This window comes from Patella vulgata, chromosome 1 (assembly GCF_932274485.2).
Source record: "Patella vulgata chromosome 1, xgPatVulg1.2, whole genome shotgun sequence".
In the NCBI taxonomy this organism is placed as follows: Eukaryota; Metazoa; Mollusca; class Gastropoda; family Patellidae; genus Patella; species Patella vulgata.
In genome coordinates, this window is record NC_065879.2 from 18,712,599 (window position 1) to 18,735,330 (window position 22,732).

A 22,732-nucleotide genomic window follows, 5' to 3' on the forward strand; every position below is an offset into this window, starting at 1 on the left:
CTATACATTAATTTTCATCACTCTCCGTTAGAATCAAAGTTATCTTGTCCCAAAGCATCAACCAATGAAATTACCTAGCTCTGCTTAGCTTTAGTAGAAAATGTTAAAGATACATTATGGGAGGTTAGTTAGAAGCTGGTAGTTCTCACTAGATAATGTAATGGCAGTTTGCTAAAAATTTCAGTCAAATTGATTCAATCTGAACCAAGTATTTAGCGATTGAAATTTCGGCCTAGCCTCGATCATCATTACTAAAGTCTGTACGATAAAAAAAACATAGTCTCAATTATCCATTTCATGATTAAATAATAAATGAAAGGTGAGCAGAAAATTGGATCCTAATCCAGTAAATATTGCAGGCTAGCGATGATATCGAGAGTTGATTATGGTCTGGATAAGTTAATTAATTTCTAATTAAGAATTGAGATAACACTTCAGGCCTAAAGAAAGACCTGCAATGGGCAGATTTAACTCTTGCATAATGTATGTTTAATCATTGAACTCGTCACCTAATGAACATCTACATCAAGTTTAAACATTCCACCTCAATTAAATTGCTTATCGCTACATACCCTGAGCAGAAAATGCTCATAATCGAACTTCGTCAAGCTATTGATGTAATGAAACTATACACCAAGTTTCATAACTCTGAGTACTAGCCCTGAATAAGAACTAAAGTTATCATGTCCCAAATCATCAACCAATCAAAATGCTTATCTCTGCTTACCCTAAGCCTAAAATGCTCATCTTCGAACTCCATCAAGGTATTCACCTAATAAACACTGACACCAAGTTTGAACATTCTAGCTCAATTAGAAGGAGGGTTATTGTGTCCCAAAATTGATCATTTTAGTTAAATCAAATAGTATACAAATAATGAATAATATTTTAAACATAAAATAAGCATTTGATGTGACCACTATTAGAAAGACATGACACATAATATATAATACAGATTTATGTTGTGACATGTCAATCTTATTGTCCCATAAACAGAATACTCTTAGTTAGCTTTTGGCGAACACTTTTGGCTTTTAATTTTATGTTGTGTAGTCTGACAATGTGATATTGCCGTAATTTAAAAAATATTCCTACAACAAGTCTTACTAAATCATAGTAATGGTTATCTATGCCTGAATGCGTATCATCTATGTGTGAATTTAACTCAAGAACATCTCCCCCCCCCCCCCAAAATTCTTCTAACACGGCAGCCTGTAATTTTAACATTGTACAACTATGAGCTGGTGTATTTATTGACGACATACATCTTAACAATTTCTCAGCTACAGTAATAATTTTAACTAATCCATCTGATGGTTTAAGTAAACCGCCATTATCTTTAATGGTAATAAGAAAATGGGTATTATTATATTTAGTCACTGGGTTTACAATAACAGATCGGCAAATATCACACTTTAATTGTGGTAGTGCCTTCCTAACAACATATCCAGAAATATATACAAGAACATTATCAACTAATAAACTCTGTTTTACATTTAGATTATTATAATTATCAACATTTTCAACATCTAAAGGCATATGATAATCATCATCATTCATGGAAACCGTGGATGGGACATATGTAGAAGTGGAAGCTTGAATGATTGCTGTGTCGTCCATTCCTACTACATTGCCACTGGATCCACTTGTACTTGTTCCAGCGCGTGATATAAGGCGTCTAAATGCAGCCTTAAACTGAATAACAGTGGGGTTATTATTCCAGCCACCTACAAAGAAAAGTTAAAAACTTGATTATACAACAAATAAATGGTTATTATCTTTCAAGAGCACTAATTAATTTTGTTTTATTGCCTTTCAGGTGTGTGTTTTTCAATATGCCACTTCTTAAATTTCATTGTTGATGACATTCAAGCAGGATTTCAGGAAGAGCTGTATCGTGTAAAACCATAAAATTCAGAGGACAGTTACCCTCATTGCCATTGGATACCTCTTTTTTACTAGCTGGAATCTCAATAAATTTCCACTTTTGGCTACAATACATGTATGTTGTATGTTTTAATCAAGAATATAATGATTACAATAATATCAAAGACTTGTCTTATTTTTTATATATTTAGCAAACACAACAGGGCTACATTTAATTTTGTTTATTCAAATAAATGTTTGTGGATTTGATATTTGCCCATATATATTTTATAAAAATCTTACCAATTCTACGTACAGCATTGAAAAATAGTTCCAAGTGATCTTGGCTAAATTTATATGTCAGTAGATATTTGAGTGGGTGCACATCAGTATAAAAGAGATCTGAAGACAAACCAAGGATGCTGTCTATATTTATGACCATTCCCATAAATTCTGTTTTCCTGAAATTTGCAGCATTTAAAGAGATTATTATTCTTTGTTTGTAAAAGATACAAGAAAAATACAGTTGTTAATGATTCCTATTTTCAGTTATAAGTTTGTGTAAAAGATCAACTTGAATAAAATATTTTCATTTAATATATTTTATGCCAAGGCAGAAATATGCCAATATACGTAAGCTTATAAATTGATGACTTCATTAAAGATAATAATGATTACCCATTATAATAACATAACCAAACATTCAATGAAGCTATATGTTTATGTAGTAAAAAGGAAAAACAGAAATTAAATACAACTCTTTAACAAAACTGTTAAACAAAATAAATATCTTTTAATTACTAATAATTACAGTTTATGTTCAGAATTAATGGATACATTTAGTGAAATAGATATGTAAACATGTTAATTTGTTATGTGTTGTATTCGGTAAATATCTTAAAAGTGAACCACCAGGAATGACAAGAAAATTTACTTTGATACAAGTAACATCATTAGAGTATAATGTCCCATTGTTTCATTGTACTGTCTGTTCTATACGATAGTGTCACAGCTAATTCCTTTTTTTGCAGGAACATCTAATTCCTTATTTGGTGCCGTGACGAAGGATAGTCACGGCGTAACCCTACCTGTAGTGTCACAAAACCAGTTGTACTATTAATATAATATATATAAATGATGTTCACTAATTAATAACTCCTGTAATAATCATGCATTTAAAAATAAACAATTCATAGATCAGGTAATAATATTCAACAAGGTTTAACTCCAAATAAAATCTAAAACCAACATCATAATTAGTATCACCTTCGACTACTCGACACTAATATTCTATCAGCAGTTCTTAGAGACAGCAAATAAGACTTTGTTTCAATAAGAAATTCCATAATATACTGAATATTATGTGGTGTAAGAGGTTTCTTATAACCTTTTCCATAAGGTGAACGGCTATTCAAAATGTCAAATAGTCTATCAATTACCTGAAATGAACGAGTTATATTGTTTTGGAGTCTGTGTCATGTGCGCGCCTTAACTGTGTATCAGACTATTTATGCTAAGTAATAAAGTTCCATATAATATTTAGGATAGGATAATAAAATGTTTGTTTTTTTACTATTTTACCTCAATAAATTCTATAGTTGGTTCACATAGATGAAAACCCTGCACCCCAAGTTCTTCAGCCGTTTCTAATGCTCGGGCAACAGAACTAGACAATGTCTGCACTGCAAGTGATACCTGAGGAAAAAAGATTATGAATTTACAATCTAATAATTAAAACCTATGTTTAAGGATTGGTTAATATTACTTAATAATTTGTGGACTGAAAAATGTTGGCTGGATTAGATTCCTATATGCCGCTAACGGCCGTTGATAATTAAATCAATAAAAGTGGATAATCGAGACTAAGCTGTTTATATTAATGATTTTAGTAATGATGACAGAGACTATGCCAAAATTTCACCCGCTTCTTTCTCGGCTCATAGTGGATCAATTTGACTGAAATTTTCAGCAAATTACCTTTACACTATCTAGTTTTTAACTATTATAGCGAGAACTGCCATCTCGTTATCTTATCTCCCATAATGTATCTTTAAAGTATACATTTTTCTTTAAGTTTAGAAGGATAGAGCTTTAATTTAGAATAGTGTTTATGGTACATTTGCAAACATTGTAGATTTGTGCAAGTTCTAATATTTCACTAGTTTATAGCAAATAAAATGATTCTCTAATATTTCAAGGTCTTTGGCAAATTGCATAATAAAAATATTTTTTTCTCACTACTGACTAAAAACTTACTTTCATTATTTGTTGTTTAAAGGCTAAATGATTAGCTGAAAGCCTGTTGCCTAAGCGGAGTCCTATCTCTTCTTGAACTTCATTGAGTTGCCTAATGTGGTCCCATTTTATGGCACCCTTAGCAGACATGAGTGTTCCATAGGCCTCTAGTGCATTTCGGATTAATTTAACCATATGACAGACATCCATTACAACCCATATTCTGTGTTTAATTCCCGGCAATTGAAAAAATGGTTTGGGATCGTGCTGATGGTATTCAAAATTACATCCCAACAAATGACACATACTGATGTTGGATGCATGTCCATCCATTGTGACTGAGTGGGTGACAAAACCACACTCCGACAGCTTCTCGATACATCCCACAAGAAGCCCAGCTTGCACTTCTGCCTGTAATCCTTTACTTAAATAATATGCCACAGGAGCTTTCCATTTGGATTTGATTCCAACTAACATAAAAACTAGAGCCTCTTTGGCTTCATCTGTTTCATCAATCCCAGTCCCCAAGTCAACAAACCCAACTAGCTTACCAGCGTGACTGTCATAAGTGACCTGTTTTCGAATAGCCATTGCATCTAGCATTAAGCTGCAACTTTGAATTAATAATACTTTCAAGTTAAGTAAAATTACATAAAATTAAAGTTATATTTTAAAAAGGTGACATCCAAAACACACACATTAAAGTGAAATTATCTATAAAAATCTTGATGAATTTAACACTGATGGCTGAATATGAAATGAATGAAAAATGGATGATAATGAATATGAAAATGAGTTCCTGGCTGGTTTCGAACCTGCATCTTCCTATAACACTGTTCAAGGATGTATTGCTATTATACTACCGAAACTTTGCAAATAACAATCAGAATCATCCCTTTGAATTGACATTTCATTCCTGTAGCCACCAAAGTTAATGAAAAATCTTCATTAAATAATTGTTGCAAATGACTTATAATTCCAGCTCGTATGTTTTACCCTATAACCCAACTTAAAACCAAATTTGTTAATATTACTGATGTTTTGATAAGAATGAAGTATGTATGAGATAACTTACCACTGATACATGCAACAATTCTAATGAATGATAAATATATATGAGAATTCATAAATGGTTTAAGCTATATTTATAAATGACATTACAATTGATACACACAAGGAAATATGTGATATACAGATTTTTATGACAATAATGAAAGTTTATGCATGAGGTAGAATAGGTACTGTTTTTTTAGTGCAAACAAATATTTATGTAAATAGATGTCTATTTATATCTATGTGTTTGTGAGGTATCTCAATATCTGATTTAAAATCAAACCTTAATTTCACACATGGAAACTTGTTACAAGAATATCTAATCCAAAATTACTTACTGTGTGTATTCATCAGGGTTTTCATCTTTTTTGGTAATTAGTGTGTTGATCATACAGGTTGATATACCTGGTTCTGCCTCTATGTTTTCTAACCATCTGAAATTGCACATATACATGTATGTTTAAACATGTAAAATTTCTGTGAATTCTAAAATGCCTTGATTGCCATTTTTAATTTCTTTATATTTTGTCTATGAAGATTTTATCAGAATCAAGAAAATTAAAAAATATTTTTAACATACCTCCTTAACGAACGCCCTGCAGGAAGGGGCAATACTGTTCTTAGGAATTCATATGCTTTTGGGGAGTATAGATGAAGAGTTAGACTAAAATTTCTCTGTTCTTCTGTATACTCTCCATGTGGTTTATTAAATAAATCTAATGGTATATCTGTAATAGATTTTTAATGAAATTTATCTATGATATTACTTCTCATTGAAATTCTCACAAATAGATTTAGGTAGTAGTACTCGGTTTCATTGACACCTCTTAGTTACATGTACATGACTGGGTGTTATTATTTTGAATGTTCTCGGTTACTTTTGATATTGGCATGTATCGGACTGTAACTTCATGGATTATCACGTTTTTAGCTTGTGAACACTGTAGAGGTCAAAATTTTTATCTGATTAAACTTGAAATGTATGCTTATAATCCAAAGATCTCGGTTCTTTTCGATATTCGGACATATCGGAATGTAATTTCCTGAATTATGGCCCTTGATTGTAGGAAAAATCACCTCCTTTTTAGCTTGTTCTCTATCCATCTCTCGAAAATGTGGGTGTATCCTGTCTGGCAGCTACTGGTTGTTTTATGGATCAGTTTTGTCCTTGATTACTCATTTCAATTTTGTTTTGTACAGTTTTTGTGTGCCTCTATCAACCTGGTTAAAACACAGATCCTATTTCGTTTCGTTTTTATAGTTCAAAATTTCATTTTACTTGTCTTTACTACACTAGGATCTGGAAGAGTTGTTATTTAACTCGTGTTCTGAATGGTGTCAGGGATAAGTAAATGAAACGGTCTGTTACGGTGAGCTTTAGGCGTGTTTTGCACGGAACTGTGGGTAATCCACTAGTAACATCAATGCTGATTGGTTAATCAAATGTCTGATGTCATAGGGTCAAAGGTCAGTCTTTTGAACCCTGACATGACTTACGGATATAACTTGTCAGATCTTCATGTAGTGTAGTCCATCGAAAGTATAAAAAAACGAAACGAAATATAGATCTGTATTTTAATCAGATTGTGCCTCTACTAAATGTTAGTTTTTGAAATTTTTAATTGTAGTAGTTTAAACAAGAAACTGATTTAATTTTTGTTTAACTTACTCATTGATTTTTATTATTTGTTTGGAAAAGCTAATAAGTACCTTGATAAGCTGCAAGCTTGGTTTCCAGTTCAGCATTAATTAAATTCTGGTTTTTCAGCTTCTCTAAGTGAAGTCTACACGTTGCCTTTGCTCTGCCCTCTCGGATAGTAGCATTTCTAGCTTTCTTCTGTAGATCCTCAACTCTTGTTTCGAGATATACAATTTTATTTTTGACCATATCAAAATCCAGAGCATACGAATGATCCTAACATTTGAAAAACAGATATATTATCAGATATAATGTATGACATAGTAAAAATCACACTAAAACTACCTTAAACTTTAAAAAATATTGATGGTTGGATAAAATATATTTTCTGTCATGGACTTTATGTGGTAAGATTGGATAGAAGTAACTGAACTAATAAATTAATATTTCACATAACCTACATTGATACTTGCATTGTAAGACCTTTGACATGTCAATTTAAATACTGTGAAGTGTCTATTATTAATTTCTTAGCATTTCTAGCCCTTGCTAAAAAAATACTGATTCACTATGTTGTAAATACAGCAAATATTTCAGTGTTAAGATTTGTCTGCAAATAACCACTGCCAGAGTAATTTATAGGACCTGGGAAATGAGAAAAGCCTGTCAGATGACGATTTGGAATAAATAAAAAAATAGGATTACCTTAAACACAAGTATACTTTTCATGGCCTTTAAGCACTTAAGGTACAAATTGCACCTTAAATTTTACGAAGGTATTCAATTAGAAAAGTTAAGGAAGAAACCCTCAACACATTAATTAAGGAAACTTCCTGAAATCAGTACCCCAGAATTAAATTGATAAATTATGGTTGAAAATACAATGTTTACATATGAACACCTTGTACAGTTATATGTATGGTACTGTAACCGGTTTATTATTATTAAATCTAAAGAAATTAACGCAAGATGGCCCTGCTCCCTGGTATAAATATGTAATACTGTATGAAAATTTAAGTTTTAGATATATTTCTTCGATAATGTTAAAATATACATTTACCTTCTTGTGGTACAAATTGTCTGAACTTGATATACATGTACTTATTGGTTCAAAATGTGGTTCTACATCTTCAAGTTTCGCTCTTTTTGAGTTATTGCTTTGTCGTTCACCAAAAGAAATTGTCTGAAATTAAAAAAGTGATCAAGATATATAATTGATCAAAAGAATACAAACACAAAAAAAGAATACAAAATGTGAAATCATCTTGTAGTAACAAACTTATTCTTGTCCCATATTTTTGAAACTAAAAAAAGACAAAATTGATTCAGGGTCAAAACAGAGATGAGATATTGATGAATTTAACACTGATGGCTGAATATGAATGAAATGAATGAAAAATGGATGATAATGAATATGAAAATGAGTTCCTGGCTGGTTTCGAACCTGCATCTTCCTATAACACTGTTCAAGGATGTATTGCTATTATACTACAGAAACTTTGCAAATAACAATCAGAATCATCCCTTCGCATTGACATTTCATTCCTGTAGCCACCAAAGTTAAATGCAAACTCATTGCACAAAAAATCACATTCGTTTTTAGCTTGTTCTTTGTCCAACTCTTTCAAAATGTGGGAATCTTGCATGGCAATCGCTTATTGCAAATTACTTTATAATTCCAGCTCTTAACCGGATGTATCCCAACCTAAAACCAGCTTTGTTAATATGACTGATGTTTTGATAAGAATGAAGTATGTATAAGATATACTTACCACTGATACATGCCATAATTCAGATGAATGATAAATGTAGGCCTATCCCAACCTAAAACCAGCTTTGTTAATATGACTGATGTTTTGATAAGAATGAAGTATGTATAAGATATACTTACCACTGATACATGCCATAATTCAGATGAATGATAAATGTAGGCTTATGTATATATATGAGAATTGAATAATGGTTTATGACATGAATGATTTCGATACAGAGCTGGCCTTCTTACTACATGTATAATAGTTCGAAAATAGTGAATGCAAAATGAATATATTGAAAATTTCATTCAAATTGTTCCAAGGTTTGACACAATGTGTGCATTAATTGTTCAAAGCTTAGCCTTGCTTCACCACTTATGAATTAAATTAAAATATGGCTTCAAACTATCCTAATCCACTTAATTATCAGATATATCCTATGGCATCGAGAGTTTATTATGGTCTTGTTGTGTTAATAAATGTCTAATTAAAACTTTATAAAACATTTCTGGCTTAAAAAAAGACCTGCAATATGAAGATTTAGCTCATTGCATAATGTATATAATTATATGAAATTGTATGACATGAAATTTGATACAGACAATGAAAAATATAATATAAGCCTATTCATACATTGTAATAAATTTACTGTTTATGTGCAATGGAAAGCAAAAAGTCTATTTTCATAATTTTTTTTTTTTTGGGGGGGGGGGGTCACTATTATCTGCTATAAATTATGAGTTAATAAAAGTTTGTAATTTGTTTACCTGTAAGTGTTCTGGCACATCAAAATTTGTCGGTATTGCATCATTCTTTAATCTTACGATTTGTCCAGTTCTATCCATACAGTCATTATTAAAATGAACGCTGCACAAGAGAGATCGAATCGATGGCTTTTTGTCTCGTCTTCTGCAGTTTCTCTCCCACATTAAAAATCTATTCAGCTCCTTCTGTTTATTGGGAAATCTAATTTAAAGCAAAAATGTGTTTATATTTTACCAGCCCATTGTTAATTTTAATTACGACAAACTTGTTTTGTAAGTTTCATTTCATTTAGTTAAATTTAAATTGCTAGGTTGGTTAGATTATTAAAAGTTCATTCAAGTACCATAATAAATAATATGACTTTAACATATAACCAGTAAGCTGTCCTACATCTATACTATACTTTAACTCACGAGGTACTGTAGCCTATAGTATGCTACTCACACTACTGTAGGCTAGTAATAGTATTATAATAATAGTACATGTATTAATACTAAACTTCACTAATACTCTAAAAAAATAGGCTAAATTTACAAACACAAAGGGTCAAGTGGACAACAGTCATCACTCAGTGACATTACAAATACAAGCGAATGATAGGGAGTTTCGTGGTTAGTTCGGGAAAGTAGCTTTTTTTGTACAATTTGTGAATTTGAACTAAAATTAGTAAAATTCATTCTGATTAGGCCTACTCACTCTCGTGACTCTGGCCTAAATAATAAGTGAAAGTACAACTAGGCCTACAACAACAACACTACAAGTCAACTTACATCATAGGCTGCTTTACGGGGTAACCTCTAAAAAAGATACGATTGGCTATGTTTAGTAAGCGGTAGGCCTAGACTAGGTCAACAGTGTTAGAGGATCTACATTATTATAATAATACCGTATTAAAAATAAACTATTAGTGTACGACAACACGAACACTGAACAGTAGGCCAGCCTAGAAGTAGAACACACAGTTGACACAGGACGCTGAAGTCTGAACGCTAACATTCTGGGTTCTTAAAATAATATAATCACTATTGTGAATTTCTTACCTGTGGAAGGTTATTCCATTTAATTTTGATGTAGGGTTTTGATAATTTGTACAGTTAATGGCAAAACACTGTGTCCCTTTGGTGGATACTGAAAACGTAAAAGTTTTGTTTTCCTTTCCATGATCAAACGACGCCATTTTGTTGCGTAGGATCAATGTACAAGTATGGCCGACATCTGCGCATGTCGCGAAAGCGTCTTTTGATTTGCCGTGGCCATTCTAGTCTATTTATATATTTCTATGGGCGTAGTAATATGGTTGCTAGGGATAGTTAGTGATAGTAACATGATCATTCTCACAATAATTTAATGGTGTATTATAATAAATTCATGACCTTACAATGCTTGTTACTTTTGTTACTTACTTTGTACATCTCATTATTATATTAGATCCATTAAGTATTTTGAAGTAGGCCTACTTGCTGTTCTTAGGTAGTTCCAATTCTTTAGGACCTCGTCGCTGTAAGCTAAGACTTACGCACGATTCATGGGCTAGGTGTTTCTTCATTAATGTATTTGCGCTGGTCTAATTGTACATTACTTTGATTTTAGATTCAGAATAGGTTACTTACATGTAATGCAATGATTAATTATGAACATCTTTATTAATTTTCATATTATTGTAAAACGTTAACTTGTCAGGAAAACGTAGTCCTTGTCAGGCAGAATGCGAGCCTGTAGTTGGTCAATAGCTCTGCCTGCAGCCTATAAAAGGACGTCATGTCGTCGATGTCGGCAGATAGCTCTACGGCAGCCTAGGGTTAGGACCTCTTAAAGCTGGCCTGACAAAAGGAATTATGACGGCGCTACCGACCATCCTGGTAGAACCGTCTCCCCTTGACGTTTTTGTATGATCATAACGTAGTTGAGCCTAAGCAATCCGTCAGGCATGGCGGGTTGTCAGGTTGTCAGGGCGAACTTGTCAGGACTTACAGCGTCAATTGTCAGGCTGAACATTGTCAGGCATGACACTGGACATTAGAATAAATGACGTTATGGCTATCTCCCACCCCCCACAAGACCCTTCTTATAACCAACACTAAGGTTACCTGATTAATGTAAATAATGGTCGTGTATTTATCTCATGGTTGTATTGAATAAATCGTATAAAAATGGTGAATATGGTGTTACTTCTAAACAGCGCAGGCCAAACTGTTACAATGGTGTCAGAAGTGGGATGTCGAAGATATAATGGCATCCAGTGATACGAACCAACGCCGGCTTTTGTGAGTGGTGGTGATGTAAATAAAATTTTGTGTAAATATGTTACAATATGTTACAGGGGAGAAGAATAATAACTAAATAATACAAAGTATATTAAACGATGGCTGAGACGCCCGATGAAGAGATAGTTTTTAAAACTCAACCAAATTTACCAGACGCTCCTGGGTTAGGTCAGGGTGATGTGTCCGTTGAAGAAGATGATCTAGATGTTTATTCTGATGCAAGCGATGATGGACAAATTATGGAAACGACTGGTGTCCATCGTGTAAATGAAACCGGGGAACGCAGAACTTCGAAAACTGTTCAGATGAGACCGGAAACCTTCTCTGGATCTGAAGATTGGGAGGCGTATATTAGTCATTTCGAGATTTGTGCAGAGCTTGGCAGTTGGGGGGGGGGATGTAGAATGTTAACTTTAGCTGCAAGCTTGAGGGGATCCGCGAGAGGGTTCTATCTTAACTTATCATCGCGTGAGAAGAGAACGTATGCTTCGTTGGTTAAGGAGTTAAGTCACCGATTTGGAAGTACTCGACAACATGGTAGGTGGATGACTAAACTAGAAGGCAGGAGACGAAAGACAGACGAATCGATCGCTGAGCTGGGAGACGACCTGCGTCAGATGGCACAGCGAGCTTACCCTGAATTTGATGCAAAAGCACAGGAGGCACTTGCTTTGAACCAGCTTTACAAAATTATAGGATTGGAGATGAAGTGTAGATGTTTAGATCGCGATTGCCGAACTGTTGCACAGGCGGTAGACGTCATTGAGAGATACGAAACCATGCTAGGTGACGGAATGGAGAAGAAACGATCAGTTAGAATGGTGAACATACAATCAGGCTATGGTCATGAGGAAACGAGGAAGACGGATGGGATAGATAAGGTTCTGAAGGATGTTATTGATAGACTAGAAAGAATTGAGAAACGGAACGATGACGACAGACGAACGAGTGTGCGTTGTTACGAATGTAATAGGACAGGACACTATGCACGACATTGCCCGGAAAGACAAAGGCAGAACAGGGAAGCAAAGTATCCTAGGAATCAGAATCAGGGAAACTCCAAACCGCCATCTCAGTAGGCCGAGAGGTGATGGGGGACACAAGGCCTGTAACTGACCAAACATCATCCAAAAACTATGACAGGCTAGGCACATGTGGTGAGACAAGCGGTAAATTTGATAATGGATTTTATGCAGCTGGAAGAATCAATGATGTTCCCACACACTTTTTAATTGACAGCGGATCCACTAATACGATTATGTCCTACGAGTATTTTTTGAAAATAAAACAAGAACTAGTTCCTTCTTTAAGAAACTCAGAATTGACCCTGAAAGACGTTAACGGTAAAAATTTACGCACTTATGGCATTGTTGAGATGAGTATTTCTTTAGGTGAAGGGACTTACTCGCAACCAGTTCTCGTTTGCGATATTCTCGCACCAGCCATTATTGGTCAAGATTTTCTCTTGGAGCATGTCAACAAATTGGACTACGATAAAATGAGAATGGAAACGAAGAAGGGTTACGTGCCATGTTGGATTGGTGGAGAAGCAGAAATGGTATGCACAGTTTACGCCACTCAGACAACACATATTCCAGCAAAGAGCAGTATGCTGATTGATGTAAGGACGCCTACTTGTGGAATTACCAGTGAACTGGGACTAGTCGAAACACTACCAGGATCAAGTCTTGTCGTTACGACTGGTATCCTCGATATGAAGGCAGAAACCAGAACCATTAAAATTACAAATTTCCAAGACGTGCTGGTGACTGTCTATCCAAATGCGAGATTGGGCAAATGTGAATCTATATACTTAGAAGAGGGCGAACATCCAGGGTTATGCAGAAGTGTTACAGCAGAATCAGGAACAGAAGAAAATCCGAAAATTCCAACGCATTTAGAAGATCTATATAATCGGAGTAAAGATCATCTGGGATTAGATGAACAGAAAAGATTAGCTTTCCTGTTAGCAAAGTATGGGGATGTGTTTTCGAAATCGTCTGCCGATCTCGGAAGGACGGACAGAGTACTACATCGAATTAATACTGGAGTCGCTGCCCCCATTCGACAATCAACTCGAAGGTTACCAATTGGAAAGAGAGAAGTAGAATCTGAAGAGGTTAAGAAGATGCTAGATCGAGGTGTTATAGAACCCTCAAACAGTCCATGGAGTTCGAATGTTGTTTTGGTAACAAAGAAAGATAATACCCACCGTTTCTGTGTTGACTACAGGTTGTTAAATGATGTAACAACAAAAGATGCCTATCCGCTGCCCCGTATAGACGAATGTCTTGATTCACTTTTTGGTATGGAATGGTTTTGTTGTCTTGATATGAACTCTGGATTTTGGCAGATAGGAATGGATCCAACCGATTAGGAAAAGGCTCTACCAGTTCCGAGTTATGCCCTTCGGATTGACCAATTTTCCTTCCACATTTGAACGGCTCATGGAAGATATTTTACGTGGTCTGCAGTGGGAGGAATGTCTGTTATACATGGATGACATTATTGTTCCGGGGAAATCATTTGAACAGACACTTTTGAGACTTGAACACGTGTTCAAGCGATTACAAGATGCAAACCTAAAGTTAAAACCAAGCAAGTGTACTTTATTCCAGAAAAGTGTTAAATTCTTAGGGCATGTTGTGTCCAAGGATGGGATAAAGACTGACCCTGACAAAATTTCAGCAATTAAAAATTGGAATGTTCCTAAAACCTCGAAACGAGTAAAGAGCTTCCTTGGACTAGCTTCATATTACAGACGATTTGTAAACGGGTTTGCCACAATAGCACGACCTCTTCATAAATTAACCGACAAGAATTCTAGGTTCGAATGGACGCCCGAATGTCATCGTTCTTTTGAAAGCCTACGACAGGCTCTTATATCTTCACCAATCTTATCTTATCCAGTACCAGGCTTGGAATTCATCTTAGACACCGATGCGAGCAGTTTTGCTGTTGGTGCTGTCCTATCACAACTTAATAACGGGAAGGAGCAGGTGATCGCCTATATGAGTAAATCTTTAACCAAGCACGAGTTATCGTACTGCGTAACGAGGAAAGAACTCTTAGCAGTAGTTACAGCGCTGAAAAACTTTCACTCGTATCTATATGGGCAAAATGTACTTCTTCGTACTGACAATGCCGCAGTAAGCTGGATGAAGAATTTAAAGTCGCCTACTGCTCAGGTTGCGCGGTGGTTAGAACAAATACAGACCTACAACCTAGTGGTTACCCACAGAGCAGGACATCTACATCAGAATGCTGATGCTCTTAGTAGAAACCCGTGTAAATCTTGTAAAAGACAAGAAGATCTCAATGGTGACAACGATGATACAGAACAAGAACTACGAGATAGTGATCTCACATGTGAGCCACAAACAGATTACACATCAGACGAAAATAACAGAAAAGTGAGAGCAGTAACCCGCCAACAGGAAAAAGAATTCAAAGACCATAGTGAGTTATTGACTGGGTGGAGTCTTGAAGAGCTACGGATACAGCAGATTGCGGACCCCGATATTTGTCGAATAATGACGGCTTTAGAAGCTGGTGAAGATCGTCCAACCTGGGAAGAGATATCGAGCGCCACCAAGCATCTGAAAACCTTATGGGCCCAGTGGGAAAGTTTGGTGCTGAAGGGAGGATTACTTTATCGGAATCGGGAGTCAGAAAATAGAGGGGGGGGGGGCTGCAATTAGTGGTTCCCACAACGAAACAACAATTGGTTCTTCGATATTCGCACGACATACCGTCATCAGGTCATCTTGGGACCCAGAAGACGTTTAAGAGGATAAAGATGGGATTTTACTGGCCGGGTATGAATGAATCTGTGAAGAATCATTGCAGGTCCTGCGACAAATGTGCCTCGAGGAAAGTTAAACCTACTGGAAAACGCGCTCCTCTTCGAAGTTACTTGGTTGGAGAACCGTTTGAACGGGTTGAGATCGATATATTCGGACCACTGCCTAACACATCAAGCGGAAACCGGTATGTTTTGACGATGTGTGATTGCTTTACCAAATGGACCGAGGCCGTACCACTACCGAACCAGGAAGCCATAACAGTAACGAGGGCATTCGTAGACAACTTTGTGTGTCGGTTTGGTACACCACTGCAACTCCATTCAGACCGTGGCACTAATTTCGAATCAAAAGTATTCCAACAGATGTGTTCGCTTTTGCAAATTGACAAAACCAGAACAACAGCACTAAGGCCACAATCCAATGGAAATATCGATGGGACGAGTTTCTTCCACAAGTAATGATGGCTTATAGGTCATCAGTACACGCCACTACATCTCAAACTCCGAACATGATGACAATGGGAAGAGAAATCACGATGCCACTCCAAGCTGTTGTCAATGTACCCGAAGAGAACGATCCTGTGTTGAGAAATAGTGAAGATTATATCGAAGCTCTCAAAAAGAAGCTTTCTGTGAGTCACGACGTAGCGAGAAGATGCTTAAAACGGGGCTCGGAATACCAGAAGAAGCATTATGACATTCGTGCCCAGAGAAGACATCTAGCTATTGGTCAACCGGTGTGGATTTACGAACCGATTCGAAAAGTGGGAGTCTGTTCGAAGCTTACATCGCCTTGGAAGGGTCCTTTCTTGGTCACAAAACGAATAAACGACGTCATTTATAAGGTTAAGAGAAGTAGAACGCAGTCGCCGAAAGTATATCACATAGACAAACTGGCTTTGTATCATGGAAGGAATATACCAAACTGGATACAGCGATTCACGAGATGCGATAAAGAGGAACGAAATGTAGTGAACAGTGAACTTATGGTATCAACCCTCTGAACCTTTCTTTGAGTAACCAATTTATATTTTATTATTGAGGGCGGAAGGCCCATGGGAGGCGTGAATGTGGTACCACGGGATTTTGGGAGTAACTGGCTTGATCACCCAGAGGAAACCAACCGTAGCTGTTGAAGAACAGTGGAATTTTAATTTAGCTGACGGTAGCAACTTTAACTTAGCTGATGGTAGCAACTTTAATTTACCCGATGGTTACGAGGTCTTGGGCTGAACATCTATTGAGTTCCTGGTGTTGTCAAAATCACTATTTACAAGTTATGTCATCTTAGTGTTGGTTCCTTCCGTGACAGTTATCCTTGACGACTGACTGATTGCCTGTTTATTTTTGTTAAACTACTCTCCCACGGAAGCTTTATGTAATTATTTGTTTCAGAATGAGTACCGAGTTAAAATTCAATTGTTGGAAGTGCACGATGGTCTTTAAGACGAACCGGGAGAGGAAGAACCACATGGCCAACAGAGAGCACGGGGCGTTAAGAGTGGTATGCCCATCTTGTCCGAGAGAAAGATTGTTTCGGAGGTCAGTTCCCGAATTGAGAGACCATTACCAAAGGGACCATCCAAAGGTTTTCACCACACTCTCCAAAGAGTTCTTTTCCGAGAGCAACGGATTCTGGCTGTCCATAAACCCCACCGACTATTTACGGATTGTCTCTAATACAGCAAGGTCGTCAGATGAAGCGAGAAAGGCCCGAGAAATGGTGCGAGGATGGTTTGACTTCGTCAGAGGGAATAGCACCAAGTTGAAAGATTTCGAAAGAGGATGGGATTCAGCTTCGAACAAACGAGACAGAGCACCTACCATACCCTGTGAGAGCAGTTTTGTCCCTGATTACGAAGGGACCCCGCCTCCAAAGAAAGTTCACTATGATCCCGAGAACCCATCAATAGAGGAGACGTCGCTGTCCATACACAGCATTGTCATGAAACCCGTTGGTTTTGAGGCCTTCCTACTTAACGAGGAACGCTCAGTATGGTACAAGTGCTCCATTTCGCCAAACCTATCCACCAAGGCCATGACCAGTTTGTTCAGAAGAGTGCCTGCTGCGGGGGAGAATATAACATCACCTCCAGAAATCATGACAACTTTGGCAAGACCGGATCCGAAACTTGAATCACAGATATCTGGCACGCTGGGTATTCCGGTTGAATTCCTCATGCACATTAGTAGGGCATTGGCGATGCCTGTTTCCAGTACTCCAGTTGCAGAAACAGATTCTATCCCCAGCACAGCACATGCAGATGAGGCGGACGATCCAGCAAATCTTTCCGCAGACACCACAGATTTAGGTCATCATGAACTCCCGGGTGAGAACACTGTGATGGATATAAACAACAACAACCGACAAGATTTACAAGAATTACCCATTGTAGTACGTGATCTGATTCCTAAAGCCTCTTCTAGCGCCAATAACCTAGTAACTAACATCGATGCTGTTTTTGACACGCCAGCAGGTAGTCTTTCACCGGCGTTGTCACTCAATGTATCTGAGTATAACCCACGAAAGGTAAACAGTGATAAGGAAGGAGTCTTGACGTTATTCAAGAGAGGTATCATGCCCATCCTACCACCCGCTAAAAGAGACTGGAGAGGTGTTACCAGATTCCAACTAAACTCAGAAGCTTCGCAACAGCCATTTTTCTGGCCACCTCAAGGATGGGAGCAGTTTAGTCCCGATCAAAAGCTGTTTGCACTTGAAACGATGGCCTTCCAGCTTAACAGCCAACGAGCCCAAACACAAAATTGGGACCGTGCCTACCTCATCGCCAAGTACCAAATGCTGTCATTACCTGGCTCCGCTAGACCACCATTAACCAGCAGTTCAAAACAAGTATGCCAGATGCGCCATTGCAACGAAGAGATGATTAAGAAGATTGTAAATGGAAACGTTACCCAACATCAAGATGTCACATTGATAAAAATGATGGAAGCAACAGCTATTCATAGGGAGAATGATACTGATTGGATATCGGACCAGTTGGACCAATAACAAATCCGTTGTCGCTTCCTTGCGAAATTATAGAACTTGTGTAAAAAAAAAAACCTAAACATTGTGCGCGTTTCACAGAAGAATTATGGTATATTTTAACAAGAAATCTACAGAACTGAGAAGTGTTTTTGCGCTCATCGCGTTCTACGTCGGGATTTGCTGTCAGTGGACATTCATCGTTGCTTCGATTATAGAAAGAACTGTTTAATTAAATTGTGTTTCGAACTGATTATTCTAACGTGCAGCTACCTGGTATAGATAAGAAGAATTAAAAGCATGCTTACGTTTGTGCTAGTGATATTAAACATTTATTACATCGTGGAATAATTTCAAATAATACCCAGTTATCAGTATGACGTTAAAATAACATTATTTGGACGTTGTGTTAGTCGTATCGCGAGATTCGATGTTTATTAATTGGTACGTAATTCAGGAGAATTGTGTATATTTAAGGTGGGGAGAGTGTTATATATAAGGGGGGGGGGGAGATTTAATTATTGTTATTATTTCATTATCACTGATCACTGGTAATGCCGTGTACCATATGTTAATAATCAATCGTTACATCTTCACATTGTTTTATTATTGCATTTGTTAAGTATTTATCGTTGGTATTATTACGATATTAGTGTTGCCTTTGCCATTGTTGAAAGGTTTAATTGTGTCTATAAATAGAACGAGCCGTACGCTCTCATTGTTTACAATTTTGTTTTGCCTAATGTAGCCTACTTACGTTGACGACAGCAAGTCGTATCTTAGATTATAGAACATCGGTACTTAGAGCCGGATTTGTAAGGCATGTCATGATGTATTACTATGCGACTGGATATAAGGGGACGATAGCACTTCAAATAATATCCACATATGAATGTATTGTTAGCGTGGAATGCTGTGTGCATTCGAGTCAGACGAGACGGGCGTAGTAATATGGTTGCTAGGGATAGTTAGTGATAGTAACATGATCATTCTCACGTTAATTTAATGGTGTATTATAATAAATTCATGACCTTACAATGCTTGTTACTTTTGTTACTTACTTTGTACATCTCATTATTATATTAGATCCATTAAGTATTTTGAAGTAGGCCTACTTGCTGTTCTTAGGTAGTTCCAATTCTTTAGGACCTCGTCGCTGTAAGCTAAGACTTACGCACGATTCATGGGCTAGGTGTTTCTTCATTAATGTATTTGCGCTGGTCTAATTGTACATTACTTTGATTTTAGATTCAGAATAGGTTACTTACATGTAATGCAATGATTAATTATTAACATCTTTATTAATTTTCATATTATTGTAAAACGTTTACTTGTCAGGAAAACGTAGTCCTTGTCAGGCAGAATGCGAGCCTGTAATTGGTCAATAGATCTGCTTGCAGCCTATAAAAGGACGTCCTGTCGTCGATGTCGGCAGATAGCTCTACGTCAGCCTAGGGTAAGGACCTCTTAAAGCTGGCCTGACAAAAGGAATTATGACGGCGCTACCGACCATCCTGGTAGAACCGTCTCCCCTTGACGTTTTTGTATGATCATAACGTAGTTGAGCCTAAGCAATCCGTCAGGCATGGCGGGTTGTCAGGTTGTCAGGGCGAACTTGTCAGGACTTACAGCGTCAATTGTCAGGCTGAACATTGTCAGGCATGACACTGGACATTAGAATAAATGACGTTATGGCTATCTCCCACCCCCCACAAGACCCTTCTTATAACCAACACTAAAGTTACCTGATTAATGTAAATAATGGTCGTGTATTTATCTCATGGTTGTATTGAATAAATCGTATAAAAATGGTGAATATGGTGTTACTTCTAAACAGCGTGTTCACTTTTAAACCCGTTCAGAAGGAACTTAGGAAGGATTCCTGTTTATAAGTAGAACGGTTTGCCATATTGCTTTCTCGTCAATCATAAATATTTATTCATTTTAATTCTCTTTTCAGGCTTTGTGTTGGGAATATATGACAATGATCAAGTGCAGCCCTCCAATAATACAAGTCAAGTTTGTTATGTCAGGGACCAACTTATTTCCGCCGGTTATTAACCTAAATATTTATTTATATATTGTTTAAATATAAGTTTTATTATATTATTAGATAATAATTAAAGTGCTGGAGATATTGTTTTATTTTACATTCCAAATCAGTGAGGTGGAAGTCATTTATACATTCTAGTTCCAAATAACTGTAGCCATTTTGATATATCAGTGTCATTTATTGTATAACTTATACATTCTAGTTCCAAATGACTGTAACCATTTTGATATATCAGTGTCATTTATTGTATAACTTATACATTCTAGTTCCAAATTACTGTAACCATTTTGATATATCAGTGTCATTTATTGTAATAACTTATTCTATTGGCAGAGTAAATGAAATTATTTTTTTTTATTGTACATTTGACAACAATATCATTTACTTCAGAATCTCGTATGTATGTTTTTCAAATGTTAGTTTTACAATAGAAAACTGCTGTTTTATCAAAAAACATTTTAACAATCAAAGGGAGTATAAGATATAACATGTTAATCTATGAAATTAACTTTACCCAAAGTAGGTGACCGTCAATATATTCTTCAATGTACATGTATGAGATTAATGTTGCTATTAAGCTTGCCATATAATGTTCCAGACCCTTTACGTATGTTATATGTATTTAATAATTTATGTGTGCTTTCATCTTATTATAACGAGTTTATTTATTTCTATTTTTCAAATCCAAAATTTATTTAGGTTTGTATTTAGTAAACCTAAATATTTATTAGTTCATATCGTATGTATATAAATGAAACAAAATTTATTGTTTACGTTCTGATCAAGTTACGCCTCCATTTACAAATAAATTACTAAATAAAAATCACTTTGTTTTTTTGTTAGTTTCTGTATATTAAATCTGGAATCTAATGAAATTTGGTCATATTCCTAGGGACAGTTGTGGTAGCTGAATATAAAGACTGTATATTATGAATAGGCCCACTTCATTAGTATTTTTACTGCATAGTATAAAAACTATTGTTCTTGTTCGGATTATTATTTTTTATACTGTTTTTGTTCGGATTATTATTATTTTTTTTTTCCATCGCGTGTTATGAAAAAGTACATATTCTACAGAATTAAAATTAAACTCTATACTATCCGAAAGCTAATTAGTTTAAAACTTTAAAAACGATAACAGGGAGTGACGTCATCGACGAAAATAGACTAATATTAGACATCAAAGGAAACTTTTTTGTTTTCCAACCAATTTGAATGCAGTTTTCACCAATTTGTAGCTGTTCGTATTTCTCAGTTTTTATGTCGGGGGGCATTGTGGCCTCTACGACGCACGCGTATGGCCTAATTTTAAGCTCAAAAGTAAAAAGAGTGAAAATTCTGAGCGTAACTTTTTTATTTTTGAAGATTTCGGCTTGAAAATTTCAGAATACATTACAAATGGGTAGATTAAGGCAAAAATGTCAACATAATTTTTCCAATTATCTCCCCCTTTTTAACTTCTTAAATTTTTCCTTATTTTAAAATATTGCCACCAATCTTTAAAATCCCACTCGTGCTACAAATTTTATTCAATTTTCAATATCGTTATATTTTGGGAAAGCATTCACAATTCGCAATCGATCGTGGCACGTTTAGAAGTTTGATATTTGACTAAGATTTTTTAAAGTGACGTTTAAAGTGGTTTTTTTAAAAATAGTATAAGACTTTGAAATTAATAAAATGTCAATGGCAAACGATAAATTGAGTCATCCTACTGATGCGACTTGAAATATGTCATTAGAAACTTTCTAAATAATCTTCCCTTGGAACAATTAAGGATAAGGGTCAAAGTTTTAAAACAAATCGACAAAATTTAGGTCAGATTGCCTTGATTTTTTTTCTGTACTAGCTAAGAAATTACTGATGCGTACACAAATTATGAAGTCTTTTGATCGAACCGGAAGTGCCACCATCTTTAAATGTGAAAAATCCCTAAGGCTTTTGCGATAATTTACTTACAGTACAGACATGGGAGTTATATTTTCTGAATCCTTGAAGGAATGTCTAAAAAACGTTCAGAGCAGAATTTTGATTTAGGTCAACTGATGGTCACCATTTTGAATTGAATATGAAATATAGCAAAAATCTACATTAACGGGCTTGTAAATAAACACAATAAGTCGTAGTTTGAATTCGTCTCCTATTTCTGAAATTAATACATTTCTGGATAGGCGGATTCATTGTCGAATTTTTGGTGTTTGAAAAATTCAAAATTTCGAAATTCCGCTTTAACGTTTTTCGTTCCTACAAAGTTATTTATGAGTGAAAAATCCGCATTAACGACTTGGAAATACTTGGAATAGGCGGTC

General features: G+C 35.8%; 1 long non-coding RNA gene across 1 annotated transcript in view; it reads left to right on the top strand.

Annotated features, from left to right (window-relative positions):
* Positions 1–20,888, top strand: part of LOC130014262 (uncharacterized) — a 31,522-nt gene extending 10,634 nt beyond the window's left edge. The window contains exon 3 of the long non-coding RNA XR_008789248.1: positions 20,331–20,888. This is a non-coding gene — a long non-coding RNA (uncharacterized LOC130014262). The remainder of the gene's footprint in view (positions 1–20,330) is intronic.
* The last annotated feature ends 1,844 nt before the right edge of the window (positions 20,889–22,732 follow it).